The sequence below is a fragment of the Ursus maritimus genome, unplaced genomic scaffold, assembly GCF_017311325.1.
Source record: "Ursus maritimus isolate PB19 unplaced genomic scaffold, ASM1731132v1 scaffold_34, whole genome shotgun sequence".
Taxonomy (NCBI): domain Eukaryota; kingdom Metazoa; phylum Chordata; class Mammalia; order Carnivora; family Ursidae; genus Ursus; species Ursus maritimus.
In genome coordinates, this window is record NW_024426008.1 from 12707575 (window position 1) to 12732315 (window position 24741).

Consider the following 24741-nt stretch of genomic DNA (forward strand, 5'->3'; position numbering starts at 1 on the left):
AGGAAAGGGGGGTGGATAGCAGGTGAGTTATGATAGGCAGTCAGGGGCCAGATCATGAAAGGCCCTGCTTGCTAAATTAGTGCCTTTGAAAGTTAACCTGAAATTCAGGGTGAGCTATCAATGGGCTTTGAGCAGAGAAGTGATATTATTATATATGCATTTTGGAAAGATTGCTCTGACAAGATTGTGGAGGATGCACTGAGAAAAAAAAGGTGGGAGCTAGGAGTCCCTTTTAACACTGAAGCTGAGAAAGAAGGGAGGAGGAGAAGGCCAGAAGTGGTGGGAAAGAGCAGAGGTGAAGCAATAGAACTCAATGACTGGTTGGATGCTGGGGCTGATGGCCGGATGAGAGCCAAGTCCGGGCTGACTTGTAGGTCCCTGGGTCTGCACTGGGGGTATATGGAGACAGAACATAATGGAAGAAGGGGAGATTGGGAAGCAAATTTGGTTTTGGACATATTAACTATGGTGGAGATATCCAGTTGGAAATTATATATATAAGGCTGATATTAGCCATTAAATAGTACTCATTTATTATAGTTACACTTTTAGGACCTGGTTAGAGCTGCAAAATGGTTGGACGTGAGACAACCAAGGTGAAGTAAATTCCCTTCTTTCAATTCATTCCGTTCCCTTGACAATAGTATCTTTCTACCCAATCACCAACTTGGTGGCAATCATTCTTGTGCCCCCAAACTCACGCACACAGTAGGTGCTCGATATTTTCTAAATGAATACACAACCGCTCTGTTGGTCTCCTAGACTCCGGGAGTGCTTCCTGCCTTCATGTCTTTGCCCTCACTAGGCGAGTTTCCAGCTCCATGGCCCCGATCCCCGTGTATTTCCTCTTCTTCCCTATTCTTGGAGCTATGACAGAAGCCACTAGAGGGTGACATGACAACACCCACTTAAGTGGCTCAACAGAGAAAGCCTTCCTTGTTCAGCAAAAGTCGGAGTGGCAGGGGGCACTCAGGCATGCAGCCTGTGCACTGAGAGAAGAGGGAGGTAGTGTCGCCTAGAGGCAAAGCGTGCCATTGCCAGCCTATGGATGCCGCCATTACCACACGCAACGACCACACGGGATTGATCTTTGTGCACTGTTTCTGGCTTTCTGAAGTTCATAAGCTATCATATAATGCCTCTGCTCCCATGAAAACATGGCATAGCAAACAATAACTTTTCAAAAGTACATTCTTGAGAGTTAGCATAAAGTTTTTCAGCTAAATTTTGGTAAGGGTTTTGGCAAACGAAATGCCTTATGCTGTTAAATAATATTATAATAATACATATATTAATATTATATGTATTATTATATATTATTAATATATAATAAAATATAATAATAATATTAATAAATAGTATGCTATTAAATAATAAGCAACAGGAAAACAGCTTGGCAGTACGTATGAACTGTTAATTCCCTCTCTTTAACTATTAAACAAATACTCCTTGGGTGCCTGGTGATACAGCAACAACATAAAGAACTGGCTTTCTTGGAGCTTAAGCTCTTTTTTTTTCTTAATTAATTAACTAATTAATTGATTGATTTTTCGAGGGGAGGAGGAGCAGAGGATGAGGGAGAGAGAGGATCTTAAGCAGGCTCCATACCCAGCCCGACATGGGGCTCCATCTCACAACCCTGAGTTCATGACCTGAAATCAAGAGTCGGACACTTAACCCGCTGAGCCACCCAGGCCTCCGTCTGGAGCCTAAGTTCTAACGGGGTGAGGAGCTGGAGAGACAACCACACCTTGTCTGCGGGTGCTAGGCCCTGGGGGGCAGAGTAGAGCCACCTGCTACTTGTAATCGCCATCACCGGGGACCGTCCCTGGGGCCGCACCACACTTGCCAGCTTCCAAGGCACTTTCCCACTGTCATTTCATTCCTGACCTCATAGGGAGGACAGCCGTTTTAGTAGATGGGAAAATGGAAATTCAGAGGGGCGGAGCTCAGGGTGCAACATCACACAGGTGGTTTGGGGGTGAAGCACAGTGTTTTGGCTTCAGAAATACCAGTCCCCATCCCCCCCCCCACCCCCAGGAAGATCTGATGAAGAGATAAAGAAGTCTTTCTCACAGTGTTGCAAAAATAAACATCAGGTAAGGGGAGGATCCTTTGGGGTAGAAAGATGTGGAACTCCCACTTGGCCTCTTCTTAGGAGCCTGGTAAATCCTCTGGGGGTAGGGTAGGGCCCAGAGAGACCCAGAGATGGACCTCTCACTCCAAACCCCCAAGCCCCCTCACTACCTCTCTCACTATGGGGAGCCCCCTTTAGAGAGCTGCCTTTTGGATCCTGAAACTTCTAGATTTGGAAGAGACTGTATTCCTTCAACAGCGACTTTTCAGCAGCTAATTCCAAGTACCAGAAAGCCTACGGAAGCAATGAATATTCATGACGTAGCTAGAGAAATGGATGATTTTAATAACATAAAACTTATTTTGCATGAGAATGCATCCCTGTGTTGCCTGCATTACTTCCACATCCATTTGCAGATCTCTGTCAATACAAAGATGTTTCACTAGGAGCACATTCTTTTTGTTCATAGAAAGTTATGCCTTTTATTTTTGGAAAACAAACAGAGCTGGTGACTGCAGGAAGCTTCTTGCTACTGACTAATTCTATGCGCCCGACTGTACATCGAGGTGGAAAATGCAACTCTTTTAAAATGCTGGCATTGGAGCCCTGCCGTCCCATCTTATCCAGCTGGTTTAAAGGTTGAACAAAAGTTACTGAATTTGAGGCTGGCGACGTCTGACCCCGAGGTCTGTCTGAAGTCTGGAACCATCTGTGCTAGAACATTGATACACTATATTTCCTTAAAATTGAATGAATACACCTCAAGTTGATTTAGATAATAATCTTTGAGTCCATCCCTCTGCCGGGGGCTTGTTTGAAAAGTTGACTCTGTTTGGAAATGTAATCTTGGAAATTACCATGAGGACGGTTCCCAGGACGAGAAGACAAACAAGGATTCTAACACTTGGGCCACCTTTACTTTCCTTCGGAATCATGTGATATTCGAAGGCGAGTGGCTCCCTGGAGAGCTGTTAAACTACTTTGCATTTACAAAATGTTATGCTTACTATTGCTTATGTTTTGTGCCGATTGAGTTAGTAAAAAATAAACACAGAGAGGAAATTAAATTGGCAATAGGATCCCAGCAAGGAGAAGCAAAGGCGATGATATGTGAGGATTGCTGTTGTCTCTTTAATACAGAGCCGTGTCAAGGCAGACAAAAAATCTCCTTTGACACATATCTGTGCTCATTTTTGTGTTGCAAATAGGATTATAATTATGGCTATGTTTCTGTCTTTCCAGACATCTCTCCGGGAGATGACAAAGGAGAAAGCAGCGGAAGCCATGGCTGAGCAAAATGATTTTCTCAGGGCACAGAGGTCCCTGATTGAAGGACCGGGTAATGGGGCTGCTGATTTTCGGAAATTGACCCTTCCCTTCCGGCTGGCATGTTTCAGAGGGGCTGTTATCTGGGAAAGACCTATTCATTCAATGAAAGGGTGAGGTCATTGGGGTGCCCCCACCCTTCCTACACTTACAATACTGAGACCTTTCCTACCAGGGTCAGATGCCAAAACCTGGCGAGGGGTGGAGTCCACCAACCAAAATGGACCAGGAGACTTGTTTTCTGGAGAAAGCTGATTTCATGCTCCATGTGCAGAGACCTGCAGACCGTGTGTGGGAGATTGGCTCGGATAAGGTAAATTGCAGATGCATAGAATTTTTTCATAAATGAGAAAGTTGCGGGTCACCTAAATCAACCCAATTGAGTCCCAATTAAAAAAAAAAAAGGTTTAAATGCGACATAACCCACTTTTTCATCTATACCCAACAGTGAAGAAAAGAAGATTGTTTTGAAAAAGTTAAGCATTACATGTAATAATCCTGAGCTCTCTCTGATATTTCGATTTCCCATTTGGGTTCAAATGACATAAGCAAGTGCTTTTCTCATATTCGAATCCCCAAACTCTGCTTTTTATCTCCCCAAAAAGAGAAAAATAAATTTAAGGTTAGTATTCTGCGCACCCCCCACTTCTATGTAGCGTTTCTATTTCCTGACGTATCACTCATGTACAGAACAGTGCCTGAGACATAGTAAGTGATCTGTGAGTTTTTTAATACATTAATTACTTAAAAATTTGATGCCTTCTTTGTGCCAAGCATTCGAGGGCCATTAAGATTAATCCACTAGGGTTCTTCTTCCCAGTGAAGCTACAGGTTGAAAGAAGAAGTAATATACCAAAATGAATGAGAAGCATACAAAGTAGAAAGTAACTTAGAGCCCTCCTAGTTTACACGGATCACCTCCCTTAACCTGAACAGCAAACCAAATAGGCGGACACTATTATTATCCCTGTTTTACAGATAGGAGCAAAAATGAACTAGGATATCTTTATAAAGGAGACACATTTGAAGTAAACTGTACAGGATAAGCAGGAGCTAGGTGTTTAGGGGTGAAACCAGAGTCCACAGCGGCAAACAGTTTGCGATTCTACCTGCTTGCACGCTAACAGGTGAGCCTCCTCCAGTTGCATGAATGCATTTGAAGACATGAAACTCCAGGGTCAGAAGCAAAGAGCAGCCTGTTATTCACAGCCATAGCTCCGTGTCTAGGAATGGGCACCACTGACTCGTTCTGGCACTTGTCAGTTTCCCGAGTGCCATCTGCAGGGCTGCAGGGACAGCGTCCAAGCCCGTTTGCCTTGCCCAGATTTCTTATTCTCCCATGATTGTTTCCGAAGGGGGACGTCCAGAACAATAGGTCTGGTCCCCGGTCACCTCGGCACTTGGAAGAAAGTTCGCAGGCGAAAGTACGTTTCTGGTGGCAAGGAAATGACTGGGTTAATTCTGAGGTATGCCACAATTGAGTGAAACTGCTAATAATAATCATTTTAACATTCTTATTGTTGGTGTAGGGGAGAAGAAAAAAGGAGAAAGGGAACATTTTCAAAGACCTGGTGGGATTTTTTTTGCATTTAATTATGATATGTGTATTAGCTCTCATGGGCCGCCATAACAAGATACCATAGCCGGGGCGGCTTAAACAGAACAGATTTATCTTCTCACAGTTCTGGAGACTGGAAGTCAAAGACTAAGGTGCCAGCAGGGTTGGTGTTTAGTGAGAGCTCTCCTCCAGTTGTAGAAGATTGCCCTTTCTCTGCTTACACTGGTTCTTCCCCAGGCATTTGCACAAGAGAGAGGTGTGGGGGACAGTGGGGGGGGGGGAGGAAAGAGAAAGAGTATGAGTGCTTTCTAGTGTCTTTTCTTATATGGACACTAATCTTATCTGATCAGGGCCTCACCTTTATGACCGCATTTAACTCTAATTACCTCTTAAAGACCCTATCTCCAAATATATCCACATGGGACTTTAGGTCTTCAGCATACAAATTTTAGGAGGGCAATACAATTCAGTCCATAGCAATAGCATGGAAACCTCAGCTAACTCCAGAAGGTCTTGACTCCCATTATGCCAGGTCATGATAGGAGGAACAGCTAGAGATTGAAACCAATCTTCTGGCTTCAAAGACCGTTTTGATTTCAACATCACAGGCTGCCATCAACAGCCATTGGCTAATTATCTCCTGTATACTGACTACTTACCAAGTGTCAGCAACGTTGCTAAAGGACTTTACAACCCTATTTTTTTTTAACCCCTCAATGATGGGAAGGCACAGAGGAGTTAAGTGACTTGCCAAAGAGCACAGTTAGAAGGTAGAATGACCAAAAAACTTTAAATCCACATTAATTTTATTCCAATGCCAACATTTTTGTTCTGTTTCTCTATAATGGATTTTTGGGGGTTGGTCAATTACTTGCTAATCGATCATTTAATTAGAACGCATTCTAAACCAAGGTACTTCAAGCTTTCTGAAACTATGGAAACTTTGTAACATGAAAAAGACAATCCATAGAACATTAATCAGGCTGAAAAGTTTTAATACATGTAAAGGCAAATGATATCAAAATCAAATTTCTATTGGCGTATGCCTGAAAATCCACATAAAAGGCGGGGGGAGGCCAATATGAACTATAATCACATGGACGAAATATCAGTTGGGATAGGGACTGCAGTCCGGGAGCGTTTCCATAAAATGTCTTTGGTTTCAAAGTTGTGTCTGGTGCAGTTCAAGTTATGTTTTCCACCCAAAGGTGGCAGCACCCGTATTATAGCTTTTGGTGTTCTTCTGATTGCATTTAACTTAGCGGAGCCTTTGAGAGCTTCAAGGGACCCGAAAGGTCCTGAGGGCAGCCCCATTGTTTTGAAACAGAGGAAGCTGAGGCCGAGAAAGTATCTATGAGCTGCTGACCATCCCACCGCTTTTTCAAACCACAGCCCAAACTAGAATCCCAGATCCCTGACTTTCTGATCTGTGTTCAGATCCTAAGCTCTCCTCAGTGTTAGGCACAAATTCACAGCGGATGGGGGATGATGAGAGCGTAAGCTTGAGTTTACAAGAGGAAAGGAAGAAGGAGGGAAGGAGGGGAAAAAAAGAAAGGAATTTAATTTGGGAAAAAAGACTTGCTGTAAAGAGTCTTGAAGCAGGCTCTAGCTTCACAGAAACGTCCAAAGTTTAATTCCACCTGCAAAACAGACCTCATGTTCTAGGGGACAGTTAGGAATCCTTTGCTCTGCACAATATCAGATATATAAATATATATATTTATTCTGCTGACCAGCTGCTTTCCTGGCTAAGGCACTGCAGGGAGCCGTGAGCTAGTTAGTGGGGGGTCTGACAGTTCCTGAAAAGGGATCATTCTGATTTTCACAACTTAGCAAGGAGGACATCTGATAACATCTGTCCTTGCTTTGTTCTGGCCCAGTCGTGTTTTCACACACAGAGATGGATGCATGACATTTTCGGTGCACCTTGCAGGAGTCTATGAAGCCACCAAAGCCATAAACCTTGTGTACTAAACTGTGAATTGGGGTGCCTTTGGAAAAACATGAAAGAAATGCCAATACCCACTCTTCCAATAGGAAATCATCAAGACTGAGAAATTTCCAGGGGGAAAACAAGGGATTTCACGACCTTTATTCATTCTACAAGTATTTTCCGGAGCATGGGCGGTGCCGCCTCAGACAAAGACTTCAATGAAGTAAATTCTACCTGGATAATAGGACCAGGGTGTGCCAGCATGGGGAAGGGAGGGAGCCACATGCCTCAGAGCCCAGCCTCGGAGATCTTCCAGGACCAGCCGAATGGTAAAGAGGAATAAGGCTGGAAGGCACTGTTATTATTGTTTTGTTGTTGTTGTTGTTGTTGGGTATTACAGAAAGAATCAATTGGGCATTGATTTTTAAAATTGCTTTACCCCCTAGAACACATCATTTATTTTTTCATGGATAAAACAGGGACATAATTGCCCTGTCTAGCTCATCTGGAGGTTAATAGACTCAAATGAGATCACATATATCAAAGAATGTTATTAATATGCATTTACATATGTCTATATGCATCTATGGCAATATATGCCAAAAAGAGTTCCCATTTTCATAAAACTATCATTAATTATCATTATTTTCTGTACCTGGGAATTTTCAGAGCTTCTCTTCCTTATCCTTTTCAAAACTGATAAACAACTAAAAGGTTCTATAGTTTCGATGCAAGCAGGGGCTGGCAAGCTTGTTCTATAAAGTGCCAGACAGTAAGCAGTTTTGGCTTTATAGGCCATATGGTGGCAACTACTCTACTTCGTCTTCGTAGCCGGAGAGTAGCTATAGACACTACATAATAATGGGCATGACTGTGTCTCTGTAAAACTTTATTTACAAGAAAACTGGTGGCAGGCAGAATCTGACCCTGTAGTCTGATCACTCCTGACCCCAAGTACTCGCTTGAGCTCTTAGCCTTTGATAAGCTTCGGTAGTGCTCGGGAGTCCGGAGGCAAATGAGAGACAAAAGGTAGAGATCTATCTCGATGTGGCGTTTGGGAAGAAGGAAGGAAAGCTTTTGGCAAAGGTAAGCATGAGAATTCTATTCGAAGAGAATAGAATTTGCAACTATTTATTACACGTATACTGTGTCGAGCGCTGTTCTGGGTTGTGAGAGTATAATGTTGAAGGAACCAGTCCTAGTTCCCTCCTGGTGTTTATAGTCGAGACAACAGCTGAGACACCACGGGGGCGGGGTACATGGGTTGGGCTGAGAAAGTGCATAGTTTGGGTTAACAGGCTGTGATGTCAGAGCTGATCAGTTTGGAGCACTTGCTGTATATTCTGGACCACGCTTGTCACCCAAGGAGCTTACTATTTACTGAGATTGGCAAAGCCAAATAAGAAGACAATAAATAAGGACTAAATTGAGTGTGGAACAAGGAAGCCTTCATGAAGGATGCACGGAGTAAGCTGGAAGGGCTGGGACAGGCTCAGTTAGACATTTCCCCAAAGGTTGGTAGTTGGGGGACAGAATGGATCTCGGAGCACATCCTTCTCCATTTGGGATCAGTCTTTGGTCAATGAGTAGAGAGAAAATGTGCCTCTCCTCTTTCATCTTCTGCCAATTCTCACAAAGAAAGATAAACCAAATAGTATCCTCTATCCACGCTCATCCCCTACCCCCAAATAAGTAACCCGGAATTGTGAGAAACATAGCCTGCTTTCCTATTTGGTTGTTTCTTTAGGTGAAGCCCGAAGAGAAGCCCGTTCCCACCAGGACAAAGCCTGCTCGGTGTGGCTTAGGGCTGAGAACCTACCTAGCTGAAGTCTATTATAGCAACGGCATGCCTAGATATTTTAGAACTGGAAAGCTAAAGTCATGGACCATTATGTCAAGCGATCCTGGTTTATGGAAGAAAAACAACCACCTTTCTTCGCCCCATCCTTGTAATGCCGTTGAAAAAAAACAAGATTACAATGAGAGTGTTGAAATACTACAGAATCGATCACCTATCTATGTGCCATAACTCAGAGTGCACTGTCCTACTCTGTCCAAATTCAGCAGATAAGGGGGCAAATGTGACATATAAGCAGACACACTTCCTGAAACCCAACCTAACAAATACACATTTAAAAATATTTCATTTTAGAGAGAGAGGCAAGATGGTGGAGGAGTAGGCTACCCTATGACCCAGTAATGCACTACCGGGTATTTACCCCAAAGATCCAGATGTAGTGAAAAGAAGGGGCACATGCACCCCAATGTTCATAGCAGCAATGTCCACAATAGCCAAACTGTGGAAGGAGCCGAGATGCCCTTCAACAGATGAATGGGTAAAGAAGATGTGGTTCATATATACAATGGACTATTACTCAGCCATCAGAAAGGATGAATACCCACCATTTGCATCGACTTGGATGGAACTGGAGGGGATTATGCTAAGTGAAATAAGTCAAGCAGAGAAAGACAATTATATGGTTTGACCTAAAAATGGAACATAAGGAATAGCATGGAGGACATTAGGGGAAGGAAGGGAAAACTGAAGGGGGTAAATCAGAGTGGGAGATGAACAGTGAAAAACTATGGACCCCAGGAAACAATCTGAGGGTTTCAGAGGGGAGGGGGGTGGGGGAATGGGGTAGGCGGGTGATGGGTATTAAGGAGGGCACATGTTGTAATGAGCACTGGGTGTTATACACAAACAATGAATCACGGAACACTACATCAAAAACTAACGATGTACTGTATGGTGACTAACATAACATAATAAATAATAACATCAAATAAAAATTTTTCATTTGAAGTTTTGAAACAAAAAAGTTAACTTTGTATTCCTAAACAGGTGAGTCAGGCTGTGGGTGTAGGAATAAAGTCATAAGAAAAGAGAAATTCCAAAGACTATTTTGGAGAAATAATACTAATGGCAAATAATAGCTAATGTTTGTTTACTATTTGCCATGTGCTACATAGGGCTTTATATTAATTGACTTATTAAACTTTACAGTACCTCTGTGAACTCCGTAGTATTATTTTTGCTTTATTAGAGGTGATAAAACCAAGGCTAAGAGGGATTACCTAATCTTCCAAAGCTCCCAGATGGTAAATTCTGCTCCAGCCAAAGCTTAAACCACAGTATAAGATTGCCTTGGGTGTAATCAAGGGAAGAGATGAGAAAGCACCTTTGAAAAAAGACTTTTTTTTTTTTTTTTGAAGGGATAGTGAGAACAGGACCTGTATATCTTTGAATCTACAAATTGGAGACTCATCGCCTATCATGGCTGGTTGAGAAACTTGTGGCCCATGTGTTAATGTCCAGAGCCTGGGTCTCCTGACCGCATTTCCTGGACCTTCACACACTCTCCAGACCACCTCGAACCACCTTCTCCTTCTACAAGATGCTAAGAGATTTGAGAGGAAATATACTAGCTGGCAATGTCTACTAGTCTCATTCATTCATTCATTTTTTTTTTTAATTGAAGCGTAGTTGACCAACAGTGTTATGTTAGTTTCAGGTGTGTATCATAGAGACTATGTGATTCTCTACGTTATGCAATGCTCACTGTGATAAAGTGTCGTCACCATCTGTCACCATACAACGTTATTACAATATTATTGACTATACAACCAAACCTTGCCTGATATGGTTTGGGGTAGCAAAGGAGATAAGCTCCCAATTTCTTTTGTCTTTTTTTAAAAAATGGCTTCTCCTTTTTAATTCTTTCTTACTTCCCGCAGAGATGTATAGCTTTGTTCTCCGAAAAGAATGAAGCCCATATTTGTTTCTTGTATTTTAGAGGAGAGCCAAAATTGTGCATAATTATACTCAAGAAGATAGAGTGCTCGTCCAAACGGGAAAAGAGCCTTGGAAGCTGCCAGTGCCGTGCCCCATAATAGCTTCCGTTCGTCATTCTTGAGCTTGGCTTCTGCACGTTGAGCACTGCTCTGGAACGCAAAGCCCACGTGGGGAAGCCACTGTTGGGACACGTGCTTTGTTTTTCTGTGATTGTTTAGCAAATTTCCTAAGTTACCAGATTCTTAAATGGGGATGGGAACAACTCTTTCCCAGGCACCTACTGGACCTTCGCTTATCGTCTCATTTAATCTTCACAGTGCCAACCCTTTCAGCGGAAGCTGTCCAGAGCCGCCTAACATGACAACATGAGGATTTGAACCCAAGGCCTTCCTTTCAGGTCCCCAACGGCGCTCTTCCCCCCGCCACCCCCCCATTGTCCTCTTTCCCCATTTCACCAGATAACAGCTTGTCATACTTGGTGGCAGGATTTGGGGATAAAAAATAATATCTTCAGAAAAATTGTATCTTGTTCCAGAAAAGCATGTGAATAGGTCACAAAGCTCTATGGAGAATAACACGATTGAAAACAATTACAACTACAGAAAGTGGGAAATGAGGTTAACATTCATTTTTTAACATATTTACAGAATGCTTCAGAATTGGCCGTGTGACTTACCCACACCATCCCACTCATTTCCCCTTAACAGATCCGTGAGGAAAGCAGAGGAGCGTGGTTTTCCCGAAATTCACAGAAATTCATAAAGCATAGTGGAGCCTAGGTGTCCCTCAGCCCCATCTTCATCTCACCCCATTTTCCCACCCCTCTCACCCCACGCTTTTCCTATGAGTTAGAATGCTCATCATCTGGAAATTGTCCAACCTCAGTTGACTGTGGTGATTATAGGCCTGACAACTGGATTGGGATGTTTCCATCCACGGATGAGCTGAGTGACTTGTTCTAGCCCTACTTACAGCACTGGTTTGGTTCCCGAGCTGCTTTCCAACACATGCCTTCCTGCTAGTGCACAGGAGCCTTCCAGATCCTCCCCTAGCCTCGTCTCTACCACGCTGTTAATAAACTGTTGTTTTTAAAGCTTCTCACTTATTTATTTGAGAGGCTGGTTTTAGTAAAAGGTAGAAATGAACTTCATATTAACTTTTACGTATTGAATCTTTCAATAAAGAGTGTGGTACGTTTTATGCCTTGCCTTTTATTCTGTATGGTGCAGTGATGACCTTTTCTTTCTTTCCTTGGGATCTTCAGCATATCAATCTTCTGAATGATTCCATCCTAGGGAGACTTAAATTCTGTCATACTTCTGACCGTACATGAGATGAGATGGTTTCCGATGAGACAACTTAAATTTAGAAACATAAATTTATACAAGGGATATAGGACTATACTCACTGTAGAAAAGAAATTCAGTGAATATGAAGAGAGAAGTCAACAGGTATGCTCTCCCCCTACCGCTGACCCCCATTTCCTTTCTTAGAGGTCACCCATGGTAAATGGCTTGATGTGCTTCTCTTCAAGGCTTTTTCTGTGTATTGTGTAAATAGTGTTTTCAAAAAATCTTATGGCCCTGCTTATAGTTATGGCCTCGCATGGCAGATAGTGAAATTTTGACAACACCCAAAGTTATACACACTGTCACAGAGACACAGTGACGGTATGACTAGAAGATTGGCATCACATAATTTAAAATGTGTGAGTCATGGGGCATCTGGGTGGTGCAGTCAGTTAAGGATCCGACTTTTGGTTTCGGCTCAAGTCATGATCTCAGGGTGGTGAGATTGAGCCCACTTCGGGCTCTGTACTCAGAGCAGAGTCTGCTTAAGACTATCCCTGCACTGCCCGCCCCTCTCCATAAATAAATACATCTTTAAAAAATTAAATTAAATTAATTGCCTTAAAAAATAAATAAAATAAAAAATAAAATGTGTGACTCTTTCCCAGACTACACTGGCTTGAAGCAACAAATACTTAATATATATTAAAGACTTACTGTGTTCTTACATTATTAGATATCACATGTATAATATTATACTATACATATGATATATAACATATACTATGGATCTTATATATAATATACATATATATATATATATAAATCCTGTACTTATCTTGAGAAGAACCTTACAACTTTTCTTAATGTTAATTTTTTAACGTCAACCTGTCGGAAATCACACTGATTCTGCTTTAGGGATCTTCATTTATTAGCAAACGATGAGCTTCAAGAAATGGATATATGTGACCTCTGCAGAGCGCTGGCTTAGAAAGCAGTCTGTGGCCCTGCTTCTTTCGGTGCTGTTGCCAGCTAGTTATGTGACCTGGGTCTGTCACTGCGAGGGGCTTCTCTGATCCTGTCTTCAAAAGGAGGAGGCCAATCCGTGAAGCCCCCATTTGATCTCACTTGCTGGCTGGGTCTTGCAGTGGACTCAGCCAGGCTGCCTTTCCCTCTACTCCCCTTAGTCTGTCTGCTGCCTGCCCCCTTTCCTCTGCAGGACTCAGGGGCTCTTGCAGAAGGACAGTGTAAGTGTATTCGAGGGCCTGTATATAAGGCACCCACAGTGGGGGTGGCCTGCTCCGCTGGGAGCCTGCTTCTTCCTCTCCCACTCCCCCTCCTTGTGTTCCCTCTCTCGCTGGCTGTCTCTCTCTCTGTCAAATAAATAAATAAAATCTTAAAAAAAAAAAAAAAAAACCCAAAACCTAATGGGGCCTTTGTAGCTCTGTGATCTCAGATCAATTTTCTGGGCCTTAAGTTTCTTTATCTATAGAGTGAGTGGGTCAGACTCATTAGAAAACGTCCAAATCTAGCCCCCCTCCATGTTATATGAAGGAAGCATTTATTGCTTACCTATTATGTTTAAATTCATGTGCAAACTTTACATGCACATGGTCTCAGGCTTCTTTCCTAGTTACCTGCTAAAGTTTGCCAGAGTCAAAGAATATCTGAAACGTCGCAAATGGCGTGACATTTCTCAACTTACAAGATTATCCAATTTATTAAAATAATTTGTGCTTTTTTATTAACAGAAAGTCATTTCACCCACAAATGAGGATAATTGGATGCATTTCATGAGAGAAAGAAAGACAGCTTTTGCCACCTTGCCCTGCTGTTGAAAAATTAAGCTCTATAGTACATGAGGAAATGAGATTACTCCCAGAAAAATGTCGTTTGCTCTGGAAACTGTTCACATGTCACTAGTTCCAAATTCTGTCAAATTGCCACCTTCTCAATAGCACATGGAGAGATGAGTCAACAGTGGTAACACTAAATGGGGAGTTAGAAATTAAAGTGTAACGCCAATTAAATAGGTGATGTTTTTCTGGTGGTGTTTATCTGTGGGGGTCTGAATGAAGATGTTACCCTATATGGCAAAAGGAATTCTGCACGTGTGATTAAGGTTCTTAAAATGGGGAGATATTCTGGATGATTCAGGTCATCACAGGTGTCCTTAGAAAGGCAGGCAGAGGAGGTGTGACTACAGAGTTGACGTGATGATGGAAGGAAGAGACTAGTGTGATGTGGCTGCAAGCCCAGGAACGACATGTGACGCTCAGGAGAGCTGGCAGCCTTTGGAAGCTGGAGAGGCAAGGAACAGGCTCTCCCTTGAAGCTTCCAGAAGGACCCAACCGTGCGGGCACCTTGATTTTAGTCTTATAAGATGAATATTGGAACTGTGAGCTCTCAGAGAACGAACTTGTGTTGTTTCAAGCTACTAAGTTTGTGCTGATGTGTTATAGCCGAAAGAGTAAGCTGATATACTCATTTGAAGGCTTTACTGTCTATTTAGCAGTTCGATTTCAGGAGAAAGGGTGACAAGTATCTTCAGAAACGTAAGTAGCCACTTGGTTGAATATTCTTGGAATTCCTTTGGTTGGTAAGCATTGATTGTTTGTTTGTTTGTTTTAAATATTTATTTTATTTATTTGTTTATTTGAGAGAGAGAGAGAGTGCACTAGAAAGAGAGAGCAAGCATGAGTGGGGGTTAGAGGGAGAGGGAGAAGCAGGATCCCCACCGAGCAGGGAGCCCGATCCCAGGATCATGACAGGAGCCGAAGGCAGACACTTAACTGACTGAGCCACCCCGGAGCTCCTGGTTGGTAAGCTTTGTAATGAGAATCTATTTCTGATAAAGTGCAGAAGGAGGTTGTTACCCGTGATTAGAGAGAGAGACAAGTAGAGTAGGGGGAGAGGGGATAGATACGAGTCTATCCATGGCAGGCTGCCATAACAGAATACCACAGACTGGGTGGTTTAAACCACAAAAATTGATTTTTTCCCACTTTTGGAGGCTGGAAAGTCTAAGACGAGGGTTCTAGCTGATGCAGTTCCTGGTGAGGACGCTCTTCCTACCTTTTAGTGGGCTGCCATCTTGCTCTGCGCTTCCATGGCCTCTTCTTTGGGAGCATGTGAACAGCAAGCTCTCGCCTACCTTTCTTTAAAAGGGCAATAATGCCATCAGGAGGGCCCCACTCTCATGCCCTCATTTAACTCTAATTACACTTCAAATGCTCCATCCCCAAATATCATCACACCAGGAGTTAGGGCTTCCACATCGAAGGGGGTGGAGGAGGCACAATTCAACCCACAGCAGGAGGTAACTAATATCTACGGCGGTTCTCTTTTTTGGAAAGGTTCTACCCTGGCCTGCAAAACTTTAAGTGGTAAACATTAATGAATTATTGGGAATAAGACTATTGGTAGCATTTGAGCTCAAGAAGTATTGCCTCCAAAGATGAAAAACTGGAAATATTTCTTTGCACCTCATTCGAATTTAGAAGATGCGTTTCTAGATAAAGCCCTACCCGACACACAGTCCACGTCCAATACGTGTCAACACAAGTTAGGAGTGGGGACGCGTAATCTCTGTAAAGGTCTGGTGAGTGCTCTCTGCAGGTAGACGTGTTCTTCTTTGGACAGAACTCACAAGTATGAGAACACGTACAAATCAAGCGCTGCATTCCAAAATGATCCACTTGGTTGTTCAGCTACTTATTTAGACCACGAGAATCCCACGGTTAAAGAAAACAAAGCTATATTAGTAGCTCCTGATGAAGAAAGCATCGATTCCATGGACACAAATGAGTGAAGAGCCTAAGAACGCTGGGATCATTGCCTCCTGCAAACCTGTCTTTGTTTGCAGTTCTCTCCAGTCTGTTTACAGGTGCGCACGCACGTGCAATGTTGTCAGACAAAAGGGAACAAATGAAGCTCTCGCCGCAGACACCAAGCGTTCCAGAAACCCTTTCTCTTACTCAATGATGTCCGGTCACAAGACATTTTGCTGGAGTTTGAACCTTCTAATAGGAGACAAAATCGTGTATAGATTCTTACAGAGACAAACAAGAAAGAAAAAAATGTAAGATGTTCTCTAATGTTTAAATACATTTCTTACAGATGGTCTATAAGGTTATGCAATTTGTGTGAGTATTGTGTGTGAATATATATATATATATATATATCTCATGTATAAATATTATATATATCATATATAATACACACACACACTTTTTTTTGGATCAAAGAAACTTTTTTTCCCCAAAGATTTATTTATTTGTTTGACAGAGATAGAGACAGCCAGCGAGGGAGGGAACACAAGCAGGGGAAGTGGGAGAGGAAGAAGCAGGCTCATAGCGGAGGAGCCTGATGTGGGGCTCGATCCCATAACACCGGGATCACGCCCTGAGCCAAAGGCAGGTGCTTAACTGCTGTGCCACCCAGGCGCCCCGATCAAAGAAACTTTCTAGCCTTAGTGGAAGGGCTATTCGAAAAGATTGCATTTCAGAGATTATAGGGAATTTAGTCAANNGAAAGAGACAAAAGTCTGTTGCTACTGAGAGGATGTCTAGAGTCTTCTTCCAGCAAGAAGCTCTGCTTTTATGAAAAGTGGGTATTTTGAGGGCAGTCATTAAACCTCTTTCCCAGAAAGGCTCCACTTGTCAAGCCCTCTTGCAGACATTTTTGGGGGTTTGTCTATCATCTCAGAAGCATATCGGTGGCCAGCTAGTGTGCCGGTGTTCACAGGAAGAGTATGGGTTCGCCTCAGACCAGTCTCCCCTGGGTTGACTCCAAATCAGTACTACTTAATAGAAATATTATGTGAGCTACGTACATGATTGTAAAATTTCCAGTAGCCACATTAAAAAAACTGTAAAAAGAAATGGGTGAAATTTTATGGCCTATTTTATTTACCTCAATATACTGAAAACGTTACTGCAACATGTAATCAATGTTAGAAACTATTCATGTTGTATTTTACGTTATATTTCATACTAAGCCTTTGAGATCTGGTATACATTTTATACTCGTGGCACATCTCTTTTCAAACTAGACACATTTCAAGTGCTCTGTAGTCACATATGCCTTTGAACTACCATACTCGTCAGCAGCTCTAGATAAAATGCCATAGTTTGTCTGAATTGCCTTTAGAGTGTTGGGGTGTGAGTTGGACATGGCTCTCTGTTTTCTGACTCACGTAGTCCAAGCCCATAACAAGTACTCACTGAAATGGAAGTGCACACTTACATTTTCTGGTGTGAGATTTCCTGCTTTTGTTCCCATGTATTCTAGTGTTCCCGTGTGGTCCCCTGGCTCTCACCCCCACCCCGCCCCCATTCTCCCATTTTGGCTCCACACCAAATTTCCCACGTTCGTGTTCGAACACCGGCACCTCCCACGCCAGCCCCAGGCCAGGCTCCACGCACACCACATTCCCTTCTGCCTTCCCTTCCTCATTCCCCTGACAAGGTTGTGTGAGGTTTCGGGAGGGTTCTTTCTTTATTCCCTTAAATGGGCAATCAGATCTCATATCGAACAATATAACACAAACTACCTCTTTCTAATTTTGGAGAATTTCCAGCTTCAGAGCCGGCTCCCTTCTCCCAGAACCTGCTGAGAGGGGCCACTTCAGAAGAACGGGAACCCCCCTGTATTAAGGAGGCTTGCAGGAAACACGAAGTTCAAGTTGGTAAAACAGCAATCACCTTTTAGGCTCTCTTCCTATGTACACGTCTTTTACCTACGTAGCTCTCGCCCATCTATCTATGATGTAGATAGATATGCTCTCTCTGTGCCTCGCATTGGCAGAGGAATTTATTTTTATCACCATTACATTTTTTTTATCATTTTTACCAGAGGATTTTACTTTTCCCATTTGTTATCTCATTTGATCTTCAAAAATCTCACGACATAATCGTTTGGTTTCATCACTTGCATTTTTCAGATTAAGAAGAAGCTGAGACCTTTGCGTAGAGCGGCGGGCAAGATCTGTTTACCCCGTGGAGGACTGTAGCCTATAGCTCAGGGCTGCTGGGTCCAAACTGGTAGCCGTCTCATGCGGCTCTTTACATTGAAACTGAAGTTAGTCAACACTGAATAAGATTAAAAGTTCAATCCCTCTGTTGTGACAGTCCCATTTCAAAGGCTCAATTGTCACATGTGGGTAATGGCTACCCCGTTGGGCAGGATAGAGAGCATTTCTATCGTCGTAAAAAGTTTATTGGATAACACTGACTTGAAGAGACACCCCTAGCCTCCTTCAAAGGATCCAGCTTCTCTTCTGCCCTTCCAGTCCCCGTACTTCCTGCTTGACGACAGCTCCGGACGGCAGTAGGCACGCTCGGGCTCCAAAGTGGGATCCGTGATCCTCCTGCCCTCAGATGCCGTTTAGGACGAATCTCTCCTTGTCAAGGCATCATTCGACAGTGAGGACAGGCGGCCGGGGCAGGACCAGCCGTCTCTGGAAAAGGCTGAAGTTGAACCCGAGGTTGATAGGATTCACCGAAACTCCGTCAAGGCACTAAGCTCAAGTTCATGGGACAACGCAAAGAGATGGGTTTCTTTCTTTCTCCTTTCCTTTCCTTTCTTTTCTTTTTTTTATTATGTTCACTTAGCCACTGTATAGTTGCACTACTAGGTATTTACCCCAAAGAGACAGTTTTCCAAGCAGTCGTCTGACTGAGTGTTGGAATTGGTCATCCAAGATAGCGGTCAGGACTAAGAGGGATTCCAGACTCTTCTTCGGCATACTTTGGACTGGCTTCTCAGAGGAATTTGGATTAAGGATAATAAATGTTTGTTTCAAATTGCAATTATTTCTTTAGCCAAATGGGGTTGAAGGGGTATAAGGGCATCCACAGGCAAATGGGAATTGTGAAATAAGCAACTTCATTTCTTCAATAAATATCTATTACGGCAACTATGAGCCAGACGCTCTGCTAATTGTTAGGAGGATACAAGGAAACATAAGACTTAGTCCCTGTCCTTAAGATGCTTAAAGGTAATTAGGAAGATTAAAATAATCAGTCATGATAATAGCTCCCCTTTATAGAGCACTTACTCCCTTCCACAAACCATGCTAACCACTTACTATAGATTATTTCACTTAAGGATCCTCGAAATCCTAGGAAGTAAATAAGTGGGCGACTGTCAAAGCAGAGATTAAATAGGATGGAGAGAGATACCAAGAATCCCAGCCTCTCCTTTGTCTAAGGGTGGAGAAGGCGGCCATAGGAATAGACCTTTTTATTCAGAATACAGCCACATAAGTAGTCACTTAGTTTTATAAATTATAGTATTAATTAATCATTAATTACAGTATTACGATGCTTTTATTTTTTTACTTGACTAATATTGCCACTTCTTTAGGTCCTTGGTATACAAAGCTGGTCCTGGGAGGAGATGTTTTTCTAAGGAGGAAGGGACAAATACTAGCCCCATTTCCCATATATCTATATCTATACCTATCAGAGTAGATCAGATGGGTCCCAAGAAAGACGCTCTGGTGCATAAACTGAACCAGAGGTGGGTGTTTATATGTTTGGTCAGAGTTAGAGACCAAAACTTATGCCTGGTAGCTAATGAAAATGCCAGGGTTATGATACCCTTGCTTTGGTCCCCAAAGTCTCAGTTCCCTAGAGCAAGGGGAAAAAGGTGAATGGGGAGCTTACTAATATGCATTAACTGAATGAAGAGTCTCTGGGATCACCAGGAGCAAAGCAATCTGTAATTTTGTTAAATTCATTGCTTCCCTAAGTTACTTAGTGAGGTATGAAGAAGAAAATATCACATATAGTATTTGGCCTAAGCATCTGGTGAGTTAATGTTCCATAGAACATTGGTTAAGAAAGGGGGAATGAAGCATGAGAGACTATGGACTCTGAGAAACAAACTGAGGGCTTCAGAAGGGAGGGGAATGGGGGAATGGGATAGGCTGGTGATGGGTAGTAAGGAGGGCATGTATTGCATGGTGCACTGGGTGTTATACGCAACTAATGAATCATCGAGCTTTGCATCAGAAACCAGGGATGTACTGTGTAGTGACTAACATAATAAAAAAAAATTAAAAAAAAAAAAGAAAGAAATGCTATAGAGATGTGTTCTAATCAGGGCCGTCTTCCTTCCTTTCCCCAATCTTGCAATACATGTGTATTAGTTTGCATGTGAAACAAATACAGGAGAGCAAGCTAATATCTACATCTCAGAATCAAGATACAAAATGACTTCGACTGGGACAGGTAGAACCGTAAATCCCCATTCATATGCCGAAATTTGGATGAGAGTAAATTATGAAAAAAGCTGGGGCGCTTGGGTGGCTCAGCCGTTAAGCGTCTGCCTTCAGTTCAGGTCATGATCCCAGGGTCCTGGGATCGAGCCCCACATGGGGCTCCCTGGCATCGGGCTCCCTGCTCAGCGGGAAGCCTGCTTCTCCCTCTCACGCTCCCCTTGCTTGTGTTCCCTCTCTCGCTGTCTCTCTCGCTGTCAAATAAATAAATAAAATCTTTAAAAAAATTTATGAAAAAAGCAAATATACAAATAGTGGGTCTCAGAGTTCTGTTTCAATGGCAGTTCATGTAAAGAAACCAAGGATTTTCAATGTGAGAAAGTTCAATATGAAACAACTGTGTCATGACCGACCCCCCATTTCATGTCAATTTTGGTGGTTCTAGGAGTTCCACTTACAGCTCTGCTGTTGTGTCCTACATGGTTCTACTGTTGGCGGAGATTTAAGGGGGAAGTTGTAAAACCGTAGCAATTCCATGTACTGTGCAGTGTCATTTATTGTCAACTGGAGTATGAGAGAGCTCACTTTCCAGCATCTCTTCACTGTATGGTTCTGAGTTAGAGTTGGCCAAAGAAGGTGTTTCTAGGAGATCTGGATGGTACAAGTCAAGGAGCAGCCATTGCTCTCCGAGGTTGTGGTGTTAGATGCGGTGGGAGACTGAGAGATGACTGGTTGTTCTTGTTTTCCGCTCTGCATTTAGCTCCTCTTCCTGACTGCCGACCCTGCTGAGCAATGGTGGCCCCAGCCCATCACCAGAGGCTGGAATGTTGATCTACCGTCCACTCCCTAGGTGTTTCCACGGCTTCCTCTTTGTGACACTCCTCCTGGCAATCAGGTGATCTGGGCCTTCTTAGATCGGTATGATGACTCCTCTAATTTCCCAACAGCTCCTTTTGACCTCCATGTCCTGGCTCCTCCCACAATCATGTAATTCTTATATTAATTTCTGTATCCCACAGTTCATATCTGCTTCCCCAGTCGAACCCTGAGTCAGCTATATAACAATCATAACTGACACTATGTAGTGTGCAGCTATTACTACTGTTATGTATCTTATTCTTTACCAGGTACCATTCAAGAGCTTTGCATACAATCATTCATTTATTCCTCCTAGCAGTCTATGAGGTAAATACTATTATTACTTCCATTTTACAAGTGAAGAAATGGAAACATGGAGAAGTTGTGAAGTTTGCTAAAGTTTCTTTAGTTAGTGAAGGGCAGCCCCAAGATTCAAACATGAATCTGACTCAGGAGTCCATTCTCTTAACCACTCCAGAGATGAGGCCAATCAGAGCTATGGGAGGCCCAGGAATCATGTCCAAAAAGGAATCATTAAAAAATAAAGGAGATCTAATCTAAAAAAATAATTCACAGTAAATATTGTCAAATATCTCAGGGAGAGTGATAAGAAGAGAGTAAGCTTGTTTATTCCCATCTTGCTGGGAAGAACTGTAACTATTTGGTAGAAGTTGGGGAGATAGGTTTTATTACTTTTAAAACTCTCTGATTATTAGTGTTCAAAAGTGAAACATCCTGCCGTGCTGATATATTTTAACCATACATGGAATGATCATCAGTCAAAACGATGGCCAGGGAAGTTTAGATTCATTATGAACTAAGCACTCTTTCATTCACTGAAGAAGTATTTCCAGAGTACCGTGCATTATGCTTACACTGGGCAAAACAAAACAGACATGGTTCTGTATAATATTTCTATTCCAGTAACTACAGATACGAAACAACAAAAAGCATGTTTATTACATATACATACACTAAACATATAATACAACCCGTGATGAGCGCGTAAAAGAGAATATGACCTAATCAGTAGCTTCAGGAAGACTTCCATTAGGAAACTACAATTGTTCTAAATCTGCTGACTAAATAAGAGTTTTCTGGGTAAATTGGTGGGATACAACAGTACCACACAAAGAGAAAGTCTATTCATAGGCCCAAAGGCAGGAAAGAGAGTGCCAGTTCTTTCTTTCTCTCTCTCTCTTTCCCTCTCTCTTTCTTTCTCTTTCCTTCTCTTTCTTTTCTTTTCTTTCTTTCTCTCTCTCTCTCTCTTCCTCTCCTTCTTTCTTTTTCTTCCAAAAGGGAGTGCAAGCTGGGGAGGGACAGAGGGAGAGAGAATCTTAAGCAGACGCCACACCCAGCATGGAGGCCAACATGAGGCTCAATCTCACAACCCCGAGATCATGACCTGAACCAAAATCAAGAGTCAGATATTTAACCAAGGGAGTTAACCCTTGGTTAAATAACCAGGTGCCCCAAGATTGGCATTTCAAAAGAAGGTCAAATGGCTGACGGGCAGATTGTTACAAAGAAAAGGAATTATGACGACATTCCGCAGGTAGATGGGACAGATGATGTAGAACTTACTGGGGTGGATTTTTGTCTTTAACCAAAGGGGCCATGGGAGGATTTTAATGAGGGGGCTGACATAAGAATCATTATAGATTACAAGTATCATTTTGGATGCTGCGGGAAGACTGGTTAAAGTGGAGCCAGGGAAGAGTTGGGTGGCTCTCACAGTACTTCAGGTAAAAGACAAGAGTCATGTGGAACTCAGTAGAGATGGAGAGGAGTAAAGAGATCCAAGATAGTTTTTAAAAGCAAAATGCATAGGGCTAAAAGTGCATTCTTGGGTATGGGAAGTAACGGAGAGAGAAATGACCAAGATAATGCCCAAAGGTCTGATTTGTACAACTGGTAACCCAGCTTGAAATGTGCTGAGATAAGCATGTCAGAAGAGGGTTGAATCTAGAGAACAGATGGGATAGGAGACTACGAGATCAGTTTTAGAAACATTTTATTGAATTGTTGGAAACGTCCAATAGAGGTAATTGGTCAGGCAATTGGCTAATTGGGTTGGTGCTGGTGAAGGTATGGCCTTGAGATATAATCTCAGAAAATATTTGCATGCAGACGGAGACAGAAACTATGAGGGGAGGTGACAGGGCTTGGGAAAGGGTGGAATATAGCAGAAGAGGGGCCAAGGATGCATCTGGATGAACTCTAATGTTAAAAAGCCTGACCCTAGAGGATGAGCTGGCAAAGGTGCCTGAGAAGAAGGAGTGTCAGAATAGTAGGAGGAAAATCAGGACAGGGTGGTGACTTGGAAGCAAAGACTGGAGGAGCATTTTCAAACGGTGAAGAAAAAACACTATATGATATCCAAGATGGCTTCTAGCTTCAAATTTTTATTATTTTATATTTTGGAAAATAGGTATAGAATTTTCCATTGTATGATTCTATTTTGAATATCTTTCAGCATGATCAATGTAGATTGTCAAGAAAGCCTGACGTTGGTATAGTGCTTCCACACATATTATTATCTTGCCCCTCACACAGTTGAGGACGAATGAGGAATATATCCTTCAGGTGTTTTCGAATAAGGAAACTGAATTTCAGAAAAATCAAGTGTTTTGCCTAAGGTTGTAACTAGAAGAGATACTCTGACTTCTTGGCCATTTAATTTTCTTTCTCTTCGATATTTCTTCACATAGAGTGTTATATTAAATTTCAGCCAGTCTCCCTTTACATTATAAGAAATTCTAAGTGGTTAACATGCCTATATTTGACTGTATCGATTTTTAAAGCTCACATCTTACCAATCTTAAAGCTGTATTGAAGTGTGGCTGAAAATAAATTTAAAAAATTTAATCTCAACAAATTTACCTGGATTAAAATATTTTTCTTATTTTTCTTAAAGAATTTTTCTTAAATATATTTTTCTTAAAGAATAGTCTCTTTCTATACATATTACAGGTCAGTTCAGTACTTCCGTTCTTACTTGATAGCCATGGAAACATGTACAAGTTTATAAGCCGCTAGACCAATCTACAGTTGTTACGTGGTGAGATCCCCATTGATGATGCCCACCATCAACGTAACCAAGTGGAATTTTGACTTACAGCACTAATTGAGTAACTAATTTTGAAGTCAATGTCAGCCTTATAGGTCAATAAAAAAGTAGAACACCTTTTCTTATAGAAACAATGCAAAGATTGGTAATGAAAATGAATGCAACACACATACAAGTCAACAGTGGTTTAAGAAATAATTCTCTCGACATTAGTCATAATCTGTAAGGGGCATTTCAAGAAACTCTGCTCAGAAAGGTACTGAAGAGAATAATTTAGTCAAAAGAATAAGTTACTATTTAAATCAAATGTGCATATTGTCTCGGAAGCCAACTTAGTTCATTAAAACAAAACAAGACAAACGAATAAGCTGCAATCTTTTCATTTCAGAAATTGATGATTAAATAGAGCTGTCAAATTTTACTCAGGTCCACTATTACATAGCAACTACTTGATATGTCAAAATATTTTAAAATCTCGTATCTTATTTGTTGAAATTTATTTTTCTTTATTTTTGCTGGGTCTGTAAAGTCACCTGATGACTCTTCTCTTCCTCCAGCCCGATAACCCAGAATGTCCTCCCACTCTTCCCTTTACCTCCCATTCCAACAC